Source organism: Nicotiana tomentosiformis, chromosome 6 (assembly GCF_000390325.3).
Source record: "Nicotiana tomentosiformis chromosome 6, ASM39032v3, whole genome shotgun sequence".
In the NCBI taxonomy this organism is placed as follows: domain Eukaryota; kingdom Viridiplantae; phylum Streptophyta; class Magnoliopsida; order Solanales; family Solanaceae; genus Nicotiana; species Nicotiana tomentosiformis.
The window spans coordinates 47,573,621-47,595,181 of NC_090817.1; positions in this window are offsets into that span (position 1 = coordinate 47,573,621).

Here is a 21,561-nt window from a genome sequence, read left to right on the forward strand (position 1 = left end):
TGTTTCTACACCCAATGTACAACCTTACCAATTTCCAACTTGACACCAACACCCCCAACTTAGGCTTTTAGCCTAATTCTCAATATTCAAGGAGGAACGGGTTCAAAAGAGGGAATTATTTTATAAAAGGACAAATGTTTGTAATGAGGTGGCCAAGGAAAAGGTTAAAGGCTCAAATGGGGTAAACTAGTGATACTATTTATGCAATGGTAGGCTTGAAAGGCTTAAGAGGCTTTTTTAAAGATCACAAAGAATGCCTAAGGTTATCCCTCCAACCAAACATAATTAACATTAGCATTGAAAGACCAACCGAGCAAGTTCTAGTTGATAGAAGTAAACACAAGAATTATTTTTAACAAAGACTAATACACATGGCACATGAACTAATCAAGACAGATCAATTTCTCTTCTTCATAAGAGCATTTAGAGCGATATCATGCCAACTAGTGGGTCTAGAGTCACCAAATGAGCCAAGAAGTTGTCACAAAATTTTTTCTTCCCCATGCAACTTACTTTTTAAATTTAAAACTAAAATTCGGAGGGGTATTATTAATTCACACTTCACATACAAGAGACTAATTTTATTAGTACCAAACAATCCAAAAGTCTCCGCATAACAAAACAAGAGTAATTCCCTTAAGAAAGTCGTTACGCTATTATTAGTACCAAACAATCCAAAAGTCTCCACATAACAAAACAAGAGTAATTCCCTTAAGAAAGTCGTTACGCTATCCATCATAGGGAAAAGTCACCCGGTTCGACACAAAAATATTCCTCGGGAAAGAACTGTAGCATTAAAAAACCCCAAGGAAATACTACTAAAAAAATAAAAATAATATAAACTAAAATTACTAAAGAAGATAAAATAAACACTAAAGACATAAAAATAAAATAACAAAAACTACTAAAGAAAATAAAATAACAAAAGCAACTAATACTAAAGGAACAAAAATAACATAAACTAAAAACTACTAAGGAAAATAAATAAAGAAAGAAAAATAAAATAGAAAAACAAAATTGACTAATATGCAAATATATAACCAATCACAATTATGCTCGGCAAGAGCACATGATAAGCAATAATAAAACACGCCTGGCAAGGGCACACAATATCCATACCACAACATAAAACCGTCAAGGGCACACATTAAGCATCAATGTACGAATAAAGTATACTCCCTAAAGCCACCCCCAACTAAAAACATTGCAGTGTCCTCACTACACAATATCAAAATGAAATAAGAGTAGTTTGAGGGTCTCCCTGAGGGTTGCACTGACTAGCAGACTACGGGAGAAAGGCTAATCACTGCCATGAAGAACTCTCGGCCTCATCCTCATCAGTATCATCAGCATCATCACCAGAAGCACTCGACATAAAGGAGTATTCCTCGCTATCATCGTCGTTCGCAACAGGTATCTTCCTGTTCGGCTGCCCCTAATTTGAAGATGGCCTTCATGCCTCTCCACATCGTGATCATAAACCTGCACTTCTTCTTGTTTCTCACTTTCTCCTTTTGGAAGTCCGACTGAATATCTACATGTCTCTTGGCCAAGTTGCCATAGGCTGCCTCGAGTCAGTCAACAGTAGCTGCCATCTTCTCATGAGACTCTACCTGCTTTTTCTGCGAATCTAGGTAGGTCTTCATGTCTTTCCTGGTAGAGTACTCGGGCCTAGGCTGGGGGTCTGAGGGTGTACTAGGGAGCTGTGACACTAAGTCACGGATAACACCAAGTTGCGAGTTCAACATCCCAAATGGTCCCTCGGGCAACGCTGTCTTTGAGGGTGACTCTGGTCCGACAACAGTGGTGACTTTCCTTTTCTTGCTCTTTTCTGCACTACCCTCGCCCGTTACTCTCAACGGATGAAAGTGTTTGTCAGCCGGCAACCAATGATCGGTGCTGCGCACCTCAACCTCTGCCTGCCTGCACAATTTGGTAATTACTAAAGGAAACATCAACCCTGGGATGTCGTCTAGCAAATACTCTCTCAGATCCCGCAGGATATAGTGACCGACATTCACAGGAATGCCATCTATAATGCATGCAATGATCAAGGCTTTGGTATATGAGACATCTGAAACATTTCCACAGGGTGATACCCTGTTGTAGAGGATGTAGAGCCACATTTTGGCTTCAGCTGTGAAGTCAATCGACTTCAAACCCTTTCTCGTGTTGGCCCATTTTGCTCTCATGCTTGTATGATAGAGTATAGCAAAAAGCCATTTTCCATTGTTGCAATGATCCTTTTCTCGCACCGGCTCAAGTCGATGGTCAGGAAGCCCTAGAATGTCATTGATCTGTTCAGTCCCAAACCTCAATATTTTTCCCCTTATGGTGAGTTGTGGGTTGGCAAAGTTTGTACGCTTAATATTAGCATAAAACACACGAACCCACTCCTCATTGGCTTTGTAGACGACCATAGAATTCTGGGAGTAGCTCAACCAATTTCTCCTCGGTGATCCCCTTTTTAAGCACAATCCTTTTTGTGAGAAGGTTGTCATAATGCCGTCGATGAAAGTAAGCAGACATGAAGCGTGAATTTTTAAATTGTTCCTCCACAGCCTCCTCCTCAATTTCATGATCAGGCGGAGTATTTTCGTTCATTTTCAGGTCCTGTTTAGCTCAAAGTACCTTCAAAAAATCAAAACAATGTTAGTCAGGCATTAGAATCATGTTAAGCAATTTAAAACAATGTAATTAGGCCAAAGAATCAAGTCGAATGGGCCCCGGAAGCTCCAGTTGCAAAGCTTCTGGAATTGCAAAATCTGCCCAGTTTCCACACCTGCGGAAAAGCCATCGCAGGTGCGGTCCCGCTTCTGCGGGTTTCCTATCGCTTCTGCGATTTAGCCCAGCTTACCAAAAATCGCACCTGCGGAACTTTCAACGTAGGTGCGAGGCCGCATCTACGACACTTTCATCGCTTCTACGATGCACATCAGGGGTTTCACAAACTCAGAATTTTTGACCCTTTTCACTTCTTAAACATGATTTTAGCACATAATTTATACTCAAGAATTCTAAATTAGTGCACTACATGAACCTACGACTCTATAAAGGCTGATTTTGTTGTATTTAGCACTAAACTTTCTTCTGGGCAATTTGTCAAACACATTGCAAGCAGTGAGAATGTTATACTACTTGAAACAAATAGGGTACAAAGAATTCCCCCGATTTTAATCATCAACAGCACACATAAGTATACTCTCAACCAATATCCCTCCTAAAACTATAATTAATTAAAATAATATGGGGAAAAAGGGATTTTTGGAATAACAAACAGCAGTGGAGATGAAGAAGAAGAATAAGATAAAAGAAGTAGAAGAGAGGAGTAGATGAGGGGACTAAGAACCATACCTGTGTTGTCCTGTGCGTGAGATCTTGAGTGTGACAGAAAATTGTGTGAGAGATGAGAGGAGTTTGAGTTTGGGGGAAAAAAGTTAGTATACCTGATGAAATGAGGGCTTGGTTCATTAAACCTTCCCGACTTACGCACCTGTGGCAAAAGAGGCACTTCTACGTAGCCGCTTCTGCGGTTATGTCACTGCACCTGCATGAATTGCGCATCTGCGCCATGTTGCTTCACTTCTGCAAAAGAGCACCTGCGTGATTTTGTCTGCAGGTGCGATTGCACCAGACTTCAGCTGGACAGATCTGGGCAGCCACTGTTTTTGGCTTGTTCCAATACTTCAAACCCCATAATTCAACTCCAAAAAATTTGAAACTTTGCATATTAGTCAAAAATAACATAATAAACTAATCTAAAAAAGAAAATTTCAAACACGACTAAAATTTTTAAAACGATGGGTTGCCTCCCACCAAGCGCCGCATTGAACGTCGTGGCACGACGCGGATCAACTTTACCACTTTTCTCGCCACTTGGACGATATGAATTGGGCACCTAACTTGGAATCAAGCTTTTGACCACGAGTGGTGGGGGTGGTAAGTAGATGATCAAGCCAAACTTTAATTTCTTCATTTTGGATTTCTTGGCTTTCAAGTGATGAATGTCATTTTTCCTTCTTGTTCCCTCCAATTGTAAGATGTATGGTCTTTTCCTTTCCTTCTCGCAATCCCTCATTGACTAGTGTAGTTCAATTCCCATATCACCACACAATTCCATTGTTGAAAAATGCTTGGAATGTGACATCAAACCTCCAAATTGCAATTCTTCACCGATTTTGACATCCTCTTTTTCCCCCGGACTAGAGTCAATCTCAACCATACTTTCAATTACACTGGTTGACTCTAATTCCATATTTTTCTTGGCATCACTAACAAGCATGGAGTCGGTTGGCGGATGTTCAATTCTTGATTCCTCAAAATAAAGCTCACTTTTTTCCTCGATGTCTGACTCTTCTTGATCTCTTTCCACACTCTCAAGTTGGTGGACATAGGGAACCTCAACCAATATTTTCATTTGCTTTTCCAAGGGGCGGATATCATCATCATTTTGAGTTAGTGCTTGTTTTAAGTCCTCAAGTGCCAAGTTGTGCTTCTCCTCATTTTTAAGAATGGCCTCCAACATGAGCATCATCCTCTCATTTTGAGCATTTGAGAGTTCTTCTTGGTTTTGATCAAGTGCCAAGGAAGGATTTTCGGCTTCCACATCTAAGGAATGTTCTTGGCTATAATTCACTTCCTAGGGTTTTTGGACCCCTAAAGCTTCAAGCATTTCTTCCATTTGAGAGTTCAACCTTTCAAGCGCCAAGTCATTTTGGAGACTATTTTCCAAAAGCTCCTCCAAGGCATTTTGCTCTTTGTTTCCTCCTTCAAGTAGGCATTCTAACATGAGCTTGAACTCTCCATTTTTACCATGCTCCACTTCTTCCACTTCCATACCCCTATACTTATCATCACAAAAAGTAAAATCATCATAGCGGGGGTTTGGGGAAGGGAAGGACAAATAAGCACAATTATCCCAATGACCATTTTGACGACCACACTTATCACAAATACTCCATTCATGGATTTGATATTGTGCGCACAATCCGCCCCCAGGAGAATTTAAACAATTTTGCCACGAGTGTGGTCCTCCATATTAAGGACAAGGGTCATCAAAGTATGAACAACTATCATCCGACCAATTTTCATTATATGATGCCATTTTTCAAAACTAAGAAAATAAACAAGAATCAACTAAGAAAATAAACTAAGATAAGAAAAATTAATTACACAAATATTCACAAGTTTGGACCAAAGCACGTATGCTTACTTCCCAAACAACCTAAATATACCAAATTATTCCCCGACAACGGCGCCAATTTTGATGACGTCCAAATCCACTATTAAAAGTAAATAGATACGGTCGCATGCAATATAATTTACACGACTATGAGTCGGGGTCGAATCCCACAGAGAACAATATGTAGGCGATTAGGCGTGTAAGAGAATTATAACTTATTATGCTAAGCCAAAAATATAGAAATATTTTGAGAAAATATTTATGTCTAAATACGAAAATGTAAACTAACCTAGAAAGCAAGTAAAAGGATCAATGGCTCCAAGCATGGACACACGGGGAATTACACTCAAGTAACGATCCAATGTATTTGCTTCTTCCAAAGATTAACAAGACTTCCTAATTGATTTATCCATAAAACAATTAAGAGATTAAGCACACCCGATTATGGCTACAAGTAGTTCAATCCTATCCCAAGGTAGAATCTATAAAATGAGGGTTAAAGCCTCAATTTCTTGTTAATTAATCTTTCCCAACCCCAAATTATCTTTCCCAAAATCAATTCGAAGTAAATGGGTGAGTCCTAGGGTTAGCTAATCCCTTTAGAAATATAAAAGAACAACAATAATTAAAGAAACAATAACTCACTTCATAATAAATAAAAGTCGTTAAATACATAAGCACAACAAGATATTTAATCCACACTTTAAATATGAATATTCCCATAAACAAGATTCAAGTGTTGGAAAAAATACTACACACTTAAATATACAATACAAAGTAAGGAAATGAATAAATGAACATAAATGGGTAAGCAATTCTCAACCAAAAGCTTCAAATCTTCAAGAACCAAGTGTGTGCAAGAACCCTAACTCCAAATCTTGTATTGTTCTCTCAAAATAGGTCCAAGACTGCCCAAGATTTGCCAAAGATATGTTTCCAATAAGTTAGGTTGTGTATTTGTAGATTTGGAGTTAAGAAAATGTGAAATGCCATGACTGTCAATAGCTGAAGCCTGTTGACCGCACCTGCGGATGGATCCTCGCAGGTGCAGCTCCGCAGATGCAGATAGCCTACCGCAGAAGCGAAATTTGATGGGAAACACTGGCTCCACAGAAGTGGTCTTGCACGCGTCGATGCGCGATCGCAGATGCAAATATTAAGCGTAGAAGCGCTACCGCAGATGTGGTGAGTCGATCGCAGAAGCACTTTCTGAGAGCCAGGTCTTCTTTTGCAGATGGGGGTCCTTTCTCGCAGATGCGAGATCGCATAAGCAATCTGCCTTCCACAGATGCGTGATATCTGAAGGATTTTGCATTGTTTCGACTCTTTTTTGCTCAATTCCACTTCAATTGAATTCAAATCTCTTCATGGCATCATTTACCTGAAAATATAGCAATACACACCATAAACAACCTCATATTATAATTAAAGGACACAAAATCTAAAGAAAAGAGACTAAAATAAATGGTAAAATCACCACTCATCCCCCAAACATATGCTTTTAGCCTATGTTTGCACTTTTAAAGCAATTAAAGAGGCACGGTACCAAAATATAGATCAATTTAAAGAACAAAATGATAAAGCTTTTAACTTGGTTGCCAAAGCAGCTCTACCTTGAATCCTTGCGATCAACACTATAATGACCCAACCGATCATTTTACTTGCTAAAACCCTATTCCCCTGAATAATAATTTCCCTACTTGCTTTACTGATTTATGACTTGCGAGGATGGTTGGTTCGGAATTTGGAAGAGTTTGGGTTGAAATCGGAACAGTTGGTTCCTTAAGGTTGGCTTAAAAGGCCAAGTTTGACTTCGGTCAATATTTTGAGTTAACGACCTCGTAATCGGGATTTGACGGCTTCAATAGGTTCATATTCTGATTTCAGACTTGGGTGTATGTTCGGATTCGGTTTTGGATGACCCGAGAGTATTTCAGCGCCTAATAGTGAAAGTTGGTTCTTGAAGGTTTTTAAAATTCTTTAAATTTGGTTTGAAGTAGGTTTTGGTAAGATCGAGATCTGAATGGAATTCCGAGATCGAGAATAGTTCCGTAATATCATTTAAGACTTGCACGCAAAATTTGGTGTCATTTCGAGTAGTATAAGTATGTTTCGACGCATTCGGAGCGATTTAGAAACTTGAAGTTCAAAGTTTGATTCAATTCAATTTTGGGGTGTGATTCTTGGTTTTGTTGTTGATTTACGCGTTTCGAGAGTTTGAACAAGTCCGTATTATGTTTATAGACTTGTTGGAGTAGTTGGACGGGGTCCCGATGGGCTCGGGTGCAATTTGGACCGCCCGGAATTGAGTTGAAACATACCAGATTTTTGCTTCTAGTTTCTTTCTTCGCGAACACGGACGGAGCCTCGCGTTCGCGATGAAGGATGTGGGGTGCTGTGGGCTGGGGGGGCTTTCGCCCTTCGCGTTTGCATGTGCAGGACCGCGTTCGCGAAGGTTTGGGCCCTCTAATCTTCGCATTTGCGTGACCTGGCCCACGTTCGCGTAGAAGAGGTTGAGCTGGGTGGCCGCTGTTCGTTCTTCGCGTTCGCGAAGAAGCCGTCGCATTCGCGTAGGGTAGGCCAAGCGAGCCTCCACATTTGCTTTGATCCTGTCGTGTTCGCGATGGGTAAACTTTCCTGGGCCTGGGCTATTTGCCTTTCAAATCGCGAGGCCTCTTCCGCGATCGCGAAGAAGGGGAGCAGCTGAGCAGTGAGTTTAAAATCGGGACTTAGGCATTTTTGGGGTCATTTATTACACTCTTGGGCGATTTGGGAGGTCTTAAGGAGGGGATTTTGACCTAGCTTTGTGAGGTAAGTAATTTCTACCTAATGTGAGTTTAATACATAGTTTGTGGATTGATTATAAGATGTAAATTAGTGAAAATCATGGGTTTAGAGGAAAACCTAGGTTTTTGATAAAAATAGAGTTTTACCACGAAAATGGTTATGGAACTTAATGAAAATTATATATTTATGTTCCTAAGGTTATGGGTAATAACTTTCTTCGAAAGTTTTCGGAATCTGGGCAAGTGGGCTCGGGGTGAATTTTAGGAATCTTGCATTTAGGGTTGGGAAATTACTTAAATAGTAGGAATATGAACTTTTAAGCCTATATTGATTAGTTTTTACACTATTTGGATAATTTTGGATTGTTCGGCACCAAATTGAGGGTTTGGGCATAAGCTTGGACCGGAAAGTAGGCCTTTAAGCGAGGTAAGTCTCTTTTCTAACCTTGTAAGAGGGAAATTTCCCCATAGGTGAACTTAATTAATATATGATTATTTGTGGGGGGTACGTACGCACGAAGTGAGGAGAGTCCGTACGTAGCTACGATTCTTGTTATGTTCGGGTAGTTCTATGCTTACACCATGCTTTATGGGTACCGTTATCTGAACATAATTGTTTATTTGCATTGAATGGAACTATGTTGAGGATTTCATGATTTCAAAGATTTTAAGTAAACTAACATTTTGATGAAAATTGAGAAAAAATACGTTATATTTATATTTAACCGCGTCGCAAGTATATTCTGCGAGCGGGGTGACTATTTCCACTACTATTATGGGAGCGGGCCGTTCACCTCGGCAGGTTAATAGATGCATCTATGGTTTGCGCCGTTCGACCCTCGGCAGTGCACAATTTAAATTTTCATATTGGATCGGACCGAACGTCCTTAGTAGAATTTGTATGTGATAATAGAAGTGGAAGCCCTTTTTATAATTTGTATAAATTTACTATTTTAGAGATCATTTGTTTAAAATGAAAGAAGTATTTTGGTTTCCTAGATATGATGGAAGAACTGTACAATTATTTCTTGTTCTGAGTTTATTGTTATTTCTGTGTATCATGCTTATTTTTAGTATCACATATTATTATATTGTTGGCCCTAGTGAGTGTCGAAGTCGATTCCTCGTCACTACTTCTTCGAGGTTAGACTAGATACTTACTGGGTATATATTTTTATGTACTCACATTACACTTTTGTACTTGATTTGTACATGATTTGAGGCAGGTGCATCTAGCCAACAGTCCGGCGCGTAGACTGATTTTCCCAGCTCGAGACTTCTCGGTGATCTGCCCTTTGAGCCATTCTACAGCAATTGGAGTCTCTCTTATGTTTTTTTTTTTATTTTCTATCTATTTCCTTTCAGACAGTAGGCTAGCATTGTTTTGTATATTCTACTAGATTGCCCACATACTTGTGACTCCAGGTCTTGGCACACACACTAGTGGACTTATGGTTTTGGTTTGCTCATATGATTACGATTAGTACTAATTGATTCTATTTATTTATGTTAAAATTGCAAACTCCTAAATTTTTTTTTTAAATAAGGAAAAAGCTATCGTTTACAAATTTATCCAAGCGGGAAGTCAAGACTAACCTCAGTGGAGTAGTGACGAGATACAACCAAGACACTCACTAGTCTAATAACCTCTGCAACATAACATGCAAAATATAATAGAAACAGATAGTAGTGATAGCAGCAATAATCAGCTAGTGACATAAACAGCAAGGCAGCAAGAACAGCATAAATATTGCTCACACGAATAATAAAGATGAATACAACCAATTAATCAAGTATTTCAAAATATACATCTTTTATCTATAAGTTTTTCAAATAAAAATCTTTAGAATGTAATCCTTTCACTTAAATATATCCCAAATATACTTCCTCCAAATAAATATCTTACGACTTTAAATCTTTCAAATAAATATCTCCCAATATAACTCGTTCAAATAAAAATCTTTCGAATATAATTCTTTTAAATAAAACCTTTCGAATATAATTCTTTCAAATAAAAACCTTTCGAATATAATTATTTTAAATAAACCCTTAGAATATAATTCTTTCAAATAAAAATCTTTCGAATATAATTCTTTTAAATAAAACCTTTCGAATATAATTCTTTCAAATAAAAACCTTTCGAATAAGATCTTTCGAATATAGTTCCTTTCAAGTAAAATCCTTCGGATATAATTCCTTTCAAGTAAAATCTTTCGAATACGACTTCCTTCAAGTAAAATCACCGGTTGACACCTCACTTCAAAATCCTAAAAATCTCGGGTCTCAGCCCACCTTCATATCTCACGGCACCTCGTGTCCATATTTCTATCCCAACCGTACGGGGAATTCACAAGACAGAAGGCATAATAATTTAATGAAATGACTGAGGAGTGAACAACAAGAAATTTACAGAATAGTAACAGCATATCAAGTAGAGGTAACCAACAGGGGCGCTCCCGAGGTATCGCCTAGTAAACCCAAATGTAAATGCTCAACAGGGGAATCTCCCGAGGTACCGCCTCGTAGTCCCAAAATAAATATGCAAGACAGGGGGATCTCCCGATGTACCGCCTCGTAGTCCCAAAGTAAATATGCAAGACAGAGGGATCTCCCGAGGTATCGCCTCATAGTCCCAAAGTAAATATGCAAGACAGGGAAATCTCCCGAGGTACCGCCTCGTAGTCCCAAAGTAAATATGCAAAAGCAAAGACGGAAGAATAACTCAGTAAGAACTACCTCTTCTCAAATCCAAATATCTGATAAATATTTTAACGTCTCCATTTAAACATATTTAACAATTATTTGCAGATGGAAAATCCAAAATGTAATTATTTCCAGAAAATGTCAACTCAACCAGCACACAGAATCCACATAACGATAAAAGTAGAAATCACACCAAATTATCATATAAAACAAATTTGACAAACAAAGAACGAGGCATGACAAATAAGGATTTAATAAGTGCGAGCAAATTTCCAATTTAATACTTAAGAATTCCTATGACTTTAAACCAATACAATTTGCACAAATAAACCCGAGTACCTACTCGTCACCTCGCGTACACGGCTTTCACATTACACAAATAGTACATAAGACCCAATGCCTAAGGGGTAATTCCCCCACTCAAGGTTAGGCAAGATACTTACCTCTTTGAAGTTAGGCCGATATTCCAAAATAGCCTTCTTGCTTGAATTGACCTCTAGACAACTCAAATCTATCCAAATTAATTGTATACCTTCATTAAAATTCATCAAAAACAATTCTGGATAATAAATGTTGACTTAAAAATTCACATTAAAAATTAACCAAAAGTCAATGCGGGGCTAGTCTCTCGGAACCCGATAATATTTTTACGAAATCCGAACACCCATTCTGATAGGACTTCAACGATACCAAATCGAATTCCAATAACAAATCATCCTCCAAATCTTGGATTTCCCTTTTTGAAAAGTTTTACAAAAATCTCAATTTCCTCCATTAAAACTCGAATTAAACGATGAATATAACCATAGATTCATGGAATATAATCACTTCGGATATAGAACACTTACCCCAACTAAGCTTGTAAAAAGTCCCTCCCAAATTGCCCAAAACCGAAATCCAAAAATCCAAAACGAGAATGGAAAATGACCAAGTTCAATCCTTATGTTTCTGCACCGTTTCGCACATGCGGACAAATTTCATGCTTCTGCATGCTCGCTTTTTTCGAGACTGTAATAATTCGACCGATTTTGAGCTCTAGTGCGTCGTTCGGCGGTTTCAGGCCTTGAGTAGTTTTACTTAAGGTATTATGACTTGCACATATGGTCGGAATAGAATTTCGGGAAGCTCGGAGTTAGTTTGGGAAGACAATTCTAATTTCGGAAGATTTAAGTTGGAAGAATTGACTAAGGTTTGATTTTTGAGTAAACGACCTCTTTCCGAACCTCATAACGCCCTTCATAGGCGAAACTTGAAGCAGGACCCGCTCTCCAACCATAAATGCAACATCGCGAACCTTCCGATCCGCATAGCTCTTCTGTCTGAACTGGGCTGTGTGAAGTCTGTCCTGAATCACCTTCACCTTCTCCAAGGCATCCTGAACCAAGTCCGTACCCAATAATCTGTCCTCGCCTGGCTCGAACCAACCCACTGGGGACCGACATTGCCTACCATACCAAGCCTCATACGGTGCCATCTGAATGCTGGACGGATAATTGTTGTTGTAGGCAAACTCCGCAAGTGGAAAGAACTGATCCCAAGAACCTCCAAACTCTATCACACACACGGAGCATATCCTCAAGAATCTGAATAGTGCGCTCAGACTGCCCGTCCATCTGAGGGTGAAAAGTTGTGCTCAACTCCACCCGAGTACCCAAATCCTACTGTATGGTTTTCCAGAACTGCGATGTAAACTACGTGCCCCGGTCAGAGATGATAGATACCGGTATGCCATGATGTCTGACAATCTCACGAATGTAAATTCGAGCCAGCTGCTCGGAAGAATAGGTAGTCATCACAGGAATAAAATGAGCTAACTTGGTCAGCCTGTCCACAATTACCCAAATTGCATCAACTTTCGCTGAGTCCGTGGGTGTCCAACAATGAAGTCCATAGTGATCTGCTCCCATTTCCACTCCGGAATCTCTATCTTTTGAAGCAACCCACCCAGTCGTTGATGCTCATACTTCACCTGCTAGAAATTTAGACATCTAGCCACATAAACTACTATGTCCTTTGTTACACTTCATATTTTTCGTAAGTGAAAGTATGCCATAAATAAATGGATGAAAGCTCGGAAATGAGATATTACATCCCGCATTTTCGTACGCTAAAGTTCCGTCTTAAGTTAATCGACGTAAGCTCGGGACTAAGATTATTTTAAGATTATAAGTATTATGCTATTTCAAACAAGTGATAAGTAAATTCGTGAAGGTGAGAGGGTAAGCAAATCGCAGAAGATGAATTTCGTCGAAGTTTGGCAATTTAGGGAAAAAATACGGTCCAAGCTATAATATCCCATATTTATGGACTAGTGCCATACAAGGTACCACATGACCGTGATTATAAGGTGTATAAAGTGTGTTAAAAGTGAGTGGTATTTTAAGTAATTTGAGATAATTCTTAATTATGTGGGTAATTGGTTAATTATTGGATTAGTGGGGGATTAATAGTTAATTATGGAAATAGGGGAATTATTGGATAAGGCTTGATAGCCACCGTGGCAGCCCACTATGCCCATATAATGACTCATTGGTCTTTATGAATTGGTGGCATGTTAGGAGGATTTTTGGATAAAATAATCCCCAAAAGTGGGGCCCACACCCACTAATATACAAAGCTTCTCTAAATTACATTATTGAGATGCTGTCTACAAGTAACAAATGGAATTTGTCAAAGAAGGAATTCATATGAATCCTTTATAAAGCTTATGGAAACGTGAATTTTCTCCAGCAAAACTTATAAAAAAGAATGTCCAAGACAAGCAACAAGAAGCCACAAAATTCATGCAAGATTAGATGATAGCAACGTAATTTGATTCAAGAACTTCATACGAAGTTATACTATGTAATAGCAACGTGATTTGCAAATTCTAAGGGAGCACGGTATAATCTTTTTCAAGAAGATCATACGGATTTTTCCCTACTCCGATCCGTCGTTACGTGTTTCGTCGCGATTGGCATGTGTTAGAAGGATTGTCAAGAGAATCGGTTCAGGTATGTTAAGGCTAAACCTTTCCTTCATTTTGTCATGATCTCGTAATTATATGTGTTTGACAGCGAGGCATAAAGAGAATTTCATACTACCGAATATATATACATTATCCTAGTCTCATAAATTACAGTATTCTCCTTATCGGGACTTCATATTTAATTGAGTATTGTCTTCTTCCAGTCTAGAGAGCAGTGAGCCTATATATACAGTATCACAATATTTTCATTACCATAAAGCTATAATCGATGGGCAGACCCCTATTGGGCAACCTCTGATCAGATGGTAAGCTATATACCGAGACTGTTGTGGCCGAGCGCCTATGAGCGAGCCTAGTTGGCCGAGATACAAAGCCTAGTATGGCCGAGCGCCTATGAGCGAGCCTACTACGATGGAGCAGTTATATATATACCGAGCCTGATAGGGCCGGACATCTATTTTACTTACTATATTGAGAGAGTTGAGTCAGTATCAGCAGGTAAGCATATCTTCAGATTATCTTTGACTCCCAGTTACTTTCAGTTATTATATTATTAGTTCAGTTTCAGCTTATAGTTATTTTGTTGCCTTACATACTCGGTACATTATTTGTACTGATGTCCCTTATGTCTGGGGACACTGCGTTTCATGATGGCAGGTCTCGATAGACAGGTTGAGAGTCATCCAAGTAGGCGATTAGCTCAGCAGAAGATGTTGTTGCACTCCATTTGCTCCGGAGTTACTTGTTTGGTCAGTATAATTTAGATGTGTATTGTTTGGTATGGCAGGGCTCTGTCCCTACCTTTATGACAATTATGTATTCTTAGAGGCTTGTAGATAGATGTCATTTACGTAAAAGATTGTATGGCCTTGTCGGCCTATGTTCAGTGTACGAGTGGTTATTTTGGTCTTATAGGCCCATATATCGTATGTATAAGTTGGTATTACATGTTGTATTCTACCTATCTCACGGCAGCCTCTCCGGCTAAATTATCTATGATAGTATGATACGAAAAGATATGTTATGTTGGTACTCGGTTGAGTAAGGTACTGGGTGCCCGTCGTGGCCCATCGGTTTGGGTCATGACAAAAGTGGTATCAGAGCAGTTCTGTCCTAGGGAGTCTACAAGCCGTGTCTAGTAGAGTCTTGTTTATGGGTGTGTTGTGCACCACACTTATAAGCGGGTGGCTACAGGGCATTTAGGACTGTCACTCTTTCTTCTTACTCTAGATCGTGTGGTATATCTCACTTATATGAATTCAAACTCCTAACTTCTATTATATTCGTAGTAAGACAATACCTACATCCAGAAAGACAGTTGGTAAGAGATTGCATGTGGCTGTACGTGAGTTGAGTCAGAGGAACTCGATTTTGCATCATGATTCTGATGAGTAAATATAAGGTCTTCAGTAGAACATGTGTGTACTAAGACGTGTAAGCCTCTTTGATAAGGAGCCTTAAGACAAGAATATCTATTCACCCATATGGTGAAAAGCAATAAGAGATTTAGAAGGTAAATATAAGTTTCAATAAGTAAAATAAGCAAGGTGAAGAAGGGTACGAGGTGCCCAGTTAATGAAGATTATCGGAATTTACAATTCAGACAGAGGAATATAAGCCTTTTGAGTACCTTCAACAATAACAGATATATATACAGTTGATCACACACATCTCAATTATGCTCTGTGGGAGCTAACATGTGTAGTTTAAGAGAATGATGGGGTATTAGGATCCAACAGGGGTTAGCGTAACCCAAAATGGTGAATGGATTGTTTGCGTTAGTTGACATTTCTGAAGGATATTGCAAACGTGCTAATACATCTCCTTGTGAGACACCCAGATGGTGCACTCTAAAATGGTACAGCTAGATATGACTACTACAAAGATAGGCACTGGAATCATGAAAGGGATAAATATTACCTTAGTATGGCTCCCATCCCTAGTAGAGCAAGAATGTTAAGCAACTCGAAGAGACAGAGGACGGAGCAAGGGGAGATAAAAGCAAAGGAATGTCTTGTTGAAGTTTAAGAATAAAGTGATAGATAAAAATATTAGCAAGGAAATAAAAAGAGAGATAATGAAGCATTATGAGTGAGATGTGATACATGGATGACAACGGTATATGATAGTATCACTGAGTCTAGAACCATGTGAAGGAAAAGACGAGTGGTGACATGCCTTGAGACAACAAAAGAGTATAGGCCATAAAGTCATATCCTCATTTCGAGAAATAAGTCTGTGACTCCAACGCGACTACCAGAAGGAAATGTTAGACCCTAGAATAATAGAAATCAGTATGGACTGATGAACAAGATAAACTAAACATAAATTAGAGACTGAGTGATTTGATAATGGTCGACATCATGATAATTTCAGATCGTGTTCCGGCGATAATAGAATGGACAATAGAAGAATAACCCTTAAAAGTCATTCAGGAGGACACTTCCCTAAAGCAAGCAATGGGAGCAAAGTTAAGCTTAAGGGACTATATGTGCCAGTTACACTATGTGTCACCCTCGTGAAAAAGGAATTTCGTTATCCTTGGTATAAAAGGATTTCCGCAAGGGGAGTAAGGGTCATCGATGATGTGAAAAAAAGCCAAAGACAAAGAGGTAAAGAATCTATACGTAGATCATCATAGCACTAAATCTTAGCACCTTCCTAAAGGGGGGAATATAGAGTGATGTGGCATTAAGTCAGAATTAAGTGGTTCTAGTAATTATGGAATGGTAAAGGAAGAATGTGACAAAGAAAAAGGGATGAGATTGCACTTATTCAAAGCCAACCGATAGGCTACGATTCCAGAACATTATGCAAACACGACATCAAGGAGAGAAAGAGAGGGTTCCTGCCCAAGATGTTATTTATAAATAAGGAGCGAGTACGAGAACGTAAGTAAAGACAAAGGAAATAACCCAAGAAAGATTACACGGGATGTTGATATGAGAGTGAGCCAACGATTAGTTAGTAGTTGATTCAGGAAGAGCCTAGTTATGGCTAAATAAGAGGATATAGAAAAATCAATAGGTCGTGCAAGATAAACATATTAAACCCGAACATGGGGAATTCAGTCTCGCAGATATGACATCGTGATCCTTGAGAAATATTCAGATATGAGTTGGGGTAGTTAAAGGTACCCCAACTACCCCAACTGAAATATTCAGATATGAGTGTTACTGAAATAAAAGAGACTGTCATTGGGAAGACAATCAAAATATTATTTCAGAAGCAACCATACAAGCACAAGGGCGTGAAGATAAGTAACTAAGAAAAATTATAGGTGAGTACGAACATCAAAAATTCTATCGGGAAAACGATATAACAAGCTTGTAACTTTACAAGAGCCAGAAGGTCTCCCTAAGTACTACAATGAAAAACTAGTTGAGGAAATAAGGAAGAAGGCTTCAACCTAAGCACAGTGACCTAAAGAGGAAATAGTCATGTAACAACAGTCTCACAACAACATTATATGCACTCCATAAGAAAATGGCACCTACCGTGGCTAATTAACGGTAAATAAAAACCAGAAGTGATATTCAAGATCATATGAGTTGTATGGAATTTCAATATGCGTGGGCACTAAGATAAACTAAGTATGCACGCAAAAAGGGGGCAGAAAGAACAGGAAAAGTAATTGCTTAAGTTTGAAGAAAGCTGAAATGGAACGAAAGGAATTATTCGATCAATGCTCCAGAGTTAATTACGTCATGAACGCACCTAAGAGTTCGAAGTATTATTCATGCGACATATATGTTGACATTCATACAGGTCGTAGAAGACTCCGGTATAAGTTAAAAGAAAGAATTAAGTCCAGGCCATAGACAAAGGATGGAATTGTTAGAAGATTGTACCATGGATATTCCATAGTGCCCATGAAAGGCTAAAGTAATAACTAATACTGTGAGCCACAGATTGGGAGATAGCTTAAGCCTACGTGAAAGCTGATCAGAAGGAAGAGGAAACTAAAGAGTTACATCAACCAAATAAATCAGGAGTTTGATTATTGGACCCGAAAAATTATAGGAATCATGATTAGGAACATAGAAGAATCACTCTTAATATCAGAGGTACAAGAGACATAGTACAACCGCCATATTCTATAACGGCTCTACGATAAAGCCAGTTAGAAGAGCACCAGCCTTAAAAGACGTCAATATGAAGCTCCTACCGGATTGTGTATGCACCAAAGGTGCAAGTGTTATAATAAGAGCTTTAAATTGTAGATGTAAATTGTACCCATGTGGAAGGGAGGTCATGAAAGAGATAGAAGATATGATGTGAGATTTTAAAGCAAAAGTAAACAACGTACGAGATACTCAAATGCAGAAGGTGGTGAATAGTCCATACTGCGGATAGAAGGCTAGAAGCGAGGGTATTCAGTATCCAGGAATGATAGCATCGTTGCCAGTGGCATATCTTCCAGCCTATGGTTTCTAGGTATCGAGAGGTCTAGTTAAGGGAATAAAAGAAGAGTTAGAGACGATGTGATGTCTTGCTTGATATTCCAGAATAATACAAGGAAATCTATGGTGCAAGCAAGGTTGTGAGCAGTATAAATGGATATATGTAGGTCGCAAGCTAGAGTATGATAGAGCGACAAGGTTTTAAGAAGACAAGAGTAAGGACAAAAAAGGGTGAGTGAGAAGGTAACGAGAAACGGATAAGTCCTCAGGATTAAGCCCATGATAACAAGATAGCTGATGGCTTCTCTAAGTTATAGAAAGCTCAGAATAGCCTGAATGAACTCAAAGGAATCTAAGACTAGTAGCATTTGGAAGAGATGGAATGCTGCACTGGTAATAGAATAAATGTGTAATTGTGATATATAAAGGATGATGGTCGAGCCTTTGATTGAGTAATGATTTGAAGAGGATTTCATGGATTGTATGGAATTAAAATACCCACGTATGGTGAATCACATTAGGATGCTATAAAATACGATTATTGAAGTACAATATCGCCCCTAAGTGGATCAGGAAAATTACTTCAAATATTCCTCGATGCAACATAAGCCCTAGTGGCAATGTATTACGTAAGAAGTTTCAAGTTATCAATGGAAGATTGTAGATCAACATTGAGGTGATTCGACAATGGATGGATAAAGATACAAACTACGAGATGAGATTAGGCCATCAGCCTTAAAATGAACAATAATGAAGAAGCGTTAAAAGACTTAGCTTTATACATATAAGATAAGCAATGAGAGTAACCTGGAGTTTGATCGCAGACCTCAGTAACAATAATCGAAGTAATAGTTATGGTATAGTATGGCCTACTTAGATGTAGTAAAGCTAATGATGCCCAGAGGGACAGCTTGACATAATTTTGTATATTTTCACAAAGTGCGGCCTAGAGATTAGCTAAGAGTTGGAAGAAAGAGGAGAGAAGCATCGCATAGGTGCACATACAAAGTTAGAGTCGTACATGCTGCATAATAGAAGGTAGCAATAGTTACGAGATTAGAAGGATTCTGAATACAAGTCATGGTATGAGAAAGAGGCTTAAAGGGGGGGGGGGGATTCCCTGGCCTTTGGATTTATTCAAAGAACAGTTGTCTAAATGGAAAAGAGAATATTAAATTATTCGCAAGAGCTATGGCTTATGAGAATGATAAGTGCATCAGTCAACATTCGAGGACGTAAGTTAATCGACGTAAGCTCGGGACTAAGATTATTTTATGATTATACGTATTATGCTATTTCAAAAAAGTGAGAAGTAAATTAGTGAAGGTGAGAGGGTAAGCAAATCACAGAAGATGAGTTTCGTCAAAGTTTGGCAATTTGGGGATAAAATACGGTCCAAGCTATAATACCCCGTATTTATGGACTAGTGCCACACAAGGTACCACATGACCGTGATTATAAGGTATATAAAGTGTGTTAAAAGTGAGTGGTATTTTAAGTAATTTGAGATAATTCTTAATTATGTGAGTAATTAATTAATTATTAAATTAGTGGGGGATTAATAGTTAATTATGGAAATGGGGAATTATTGTATAAGGCTTGATAGCCAACGTGGCAACCCACTATGCCCATATAATGACTCATTGGTCTTTATGAATTGCTGGCATGTTAGGAGGATTTTTGGATAAAATAATCTCCAAAAATGGGTCCCACACCCACTAATATACAAAGCTTCTTTAAATTACATTATTGAGATGTTGTCTACAAGTAACAAATGGAATTTGTCAAAGAAAGAATTCATATGAATCCTTTATAAAGCTTATGGAAATGTAAATTTTCTCCAGCAAAACTTATATAAAAGAATGTCCAAAACAAGCAACAAGAAGCCACAAAATTCATGCAGGATTAGATGATAGCAACGTAATTTGCTTCGAGAATTTCATACGAATTTATACTACGTAATAGCAACGAGATTTGCAAATTCTAAGGGAGCACGGTATAATCTTTCTCAAGAACATCATACAGATTTTCCCCTACTCCGATCCACCATTACGTATTTCGTCGCGATAGTCATGTGTTAGAAGGATTGTCAAGAGAATCGGTTCAGGTATGTTAAGCCTAAACCTTTCCTTCATTTATGCATGATCTCGTAATTACATGTGTTTGATAACAAGGCATAAAGAGAAGTTCATACTCGCGAATTTATATACATTATCCTAGTCTCATAAATTACAGTATTCTCCTTATCGGGACTTCATATTTAATTGGGTATTGTCTTTTTCCAGTCAAGAGAGCAGAGAGTCTATATATACAGAATTACAGTATTTTCATTACCATCGAGCTATAATCGATGGGTAGGCCCCTATTGGGCAACCTCTGATCAGATGGTAAGTTATATATCGAGCCTGTTGTGGCCAAGCGCCTATGAGCGAGCCCAGTTGGCCAAGATACAAAGCCTAGTATGGCCGAGCGCCTATGAGCGAGCCTACTACGACAGAGCAGTTATATATATACCGAGCCTTATAGGGCCGTACAACTATTTTACTTACTATATTGAGAGAGTTGAGTCAGTATCAGCAGGTAAGCATATCTTTTGATTATCTTTAACTCCTAGTTACTTTCAGTTATTATATTATCAGTTCAGGTTCAGCTTACAGTTATTATGTTGCCTTACATACTCGGTACATTATTTGTACTAACGTCCCTTTTTCCAGGGGACGCTGCGTTTCATGCCCGCAGGTCTCGATAGACAGGTCGAGAGTCCTCCAAGTAGGCGATCAGCTCAGGTGAAGATGTTGGTGCACTCCATTTTCTCCGGAGTTGCTTGTTTGGTCAGTATAATTTAGATGTGTATTGTATGGTATGACAGGGCTCTGTCTCTACCTTTATGACAATTATCTATTCTTAAAGGCTTGTTGTCAGATGTAATGTACATAAAAGATTGTATGGCCTTGTCGGCCTATGTTCAGTGTACGAGTGGTTATTTTGGTCTTATAGGCCCATATGTCTTATGTATAAGTTGGTATTACATGTTGCATTCTACCTATCTCATGGCAGCCTCTCCGGCTCAGTTATTTATGATAGTATGATACGAAAAGATACGTTATGTTAGTACTCGGTTGAGTAAGGTACCGGGTGCCCGTCGCAGCCCATCGGTTTGGGTCGTGACATCCTTCTTCATCCTTCTCCACCAATAATGCTACCTCAGATCCTGATACATCTTCGCGGCACCCAGATGAATGGAGTACCACGAGCTGTGAGCCTCTTCGGAGAATCAACTCACGCAAACCGTCCATATTGGGTACACATAACCTGCCCTGCATCCTCAATGCACCATCCTCCCCAATAGTGACCTCCTTAGCATCACCGTGCTGGAATGTGTCCTTAAGGACAAGCAGATGGGGGTCATCACACTAACGCTCCCTGATACGATCATAAAGAGAAGAGCGAGAGACCACACAAGCTAATACTCGACTCGGCTCAAAAGTATCCAACCTCACAAACTGGTTGGCTAAGGCC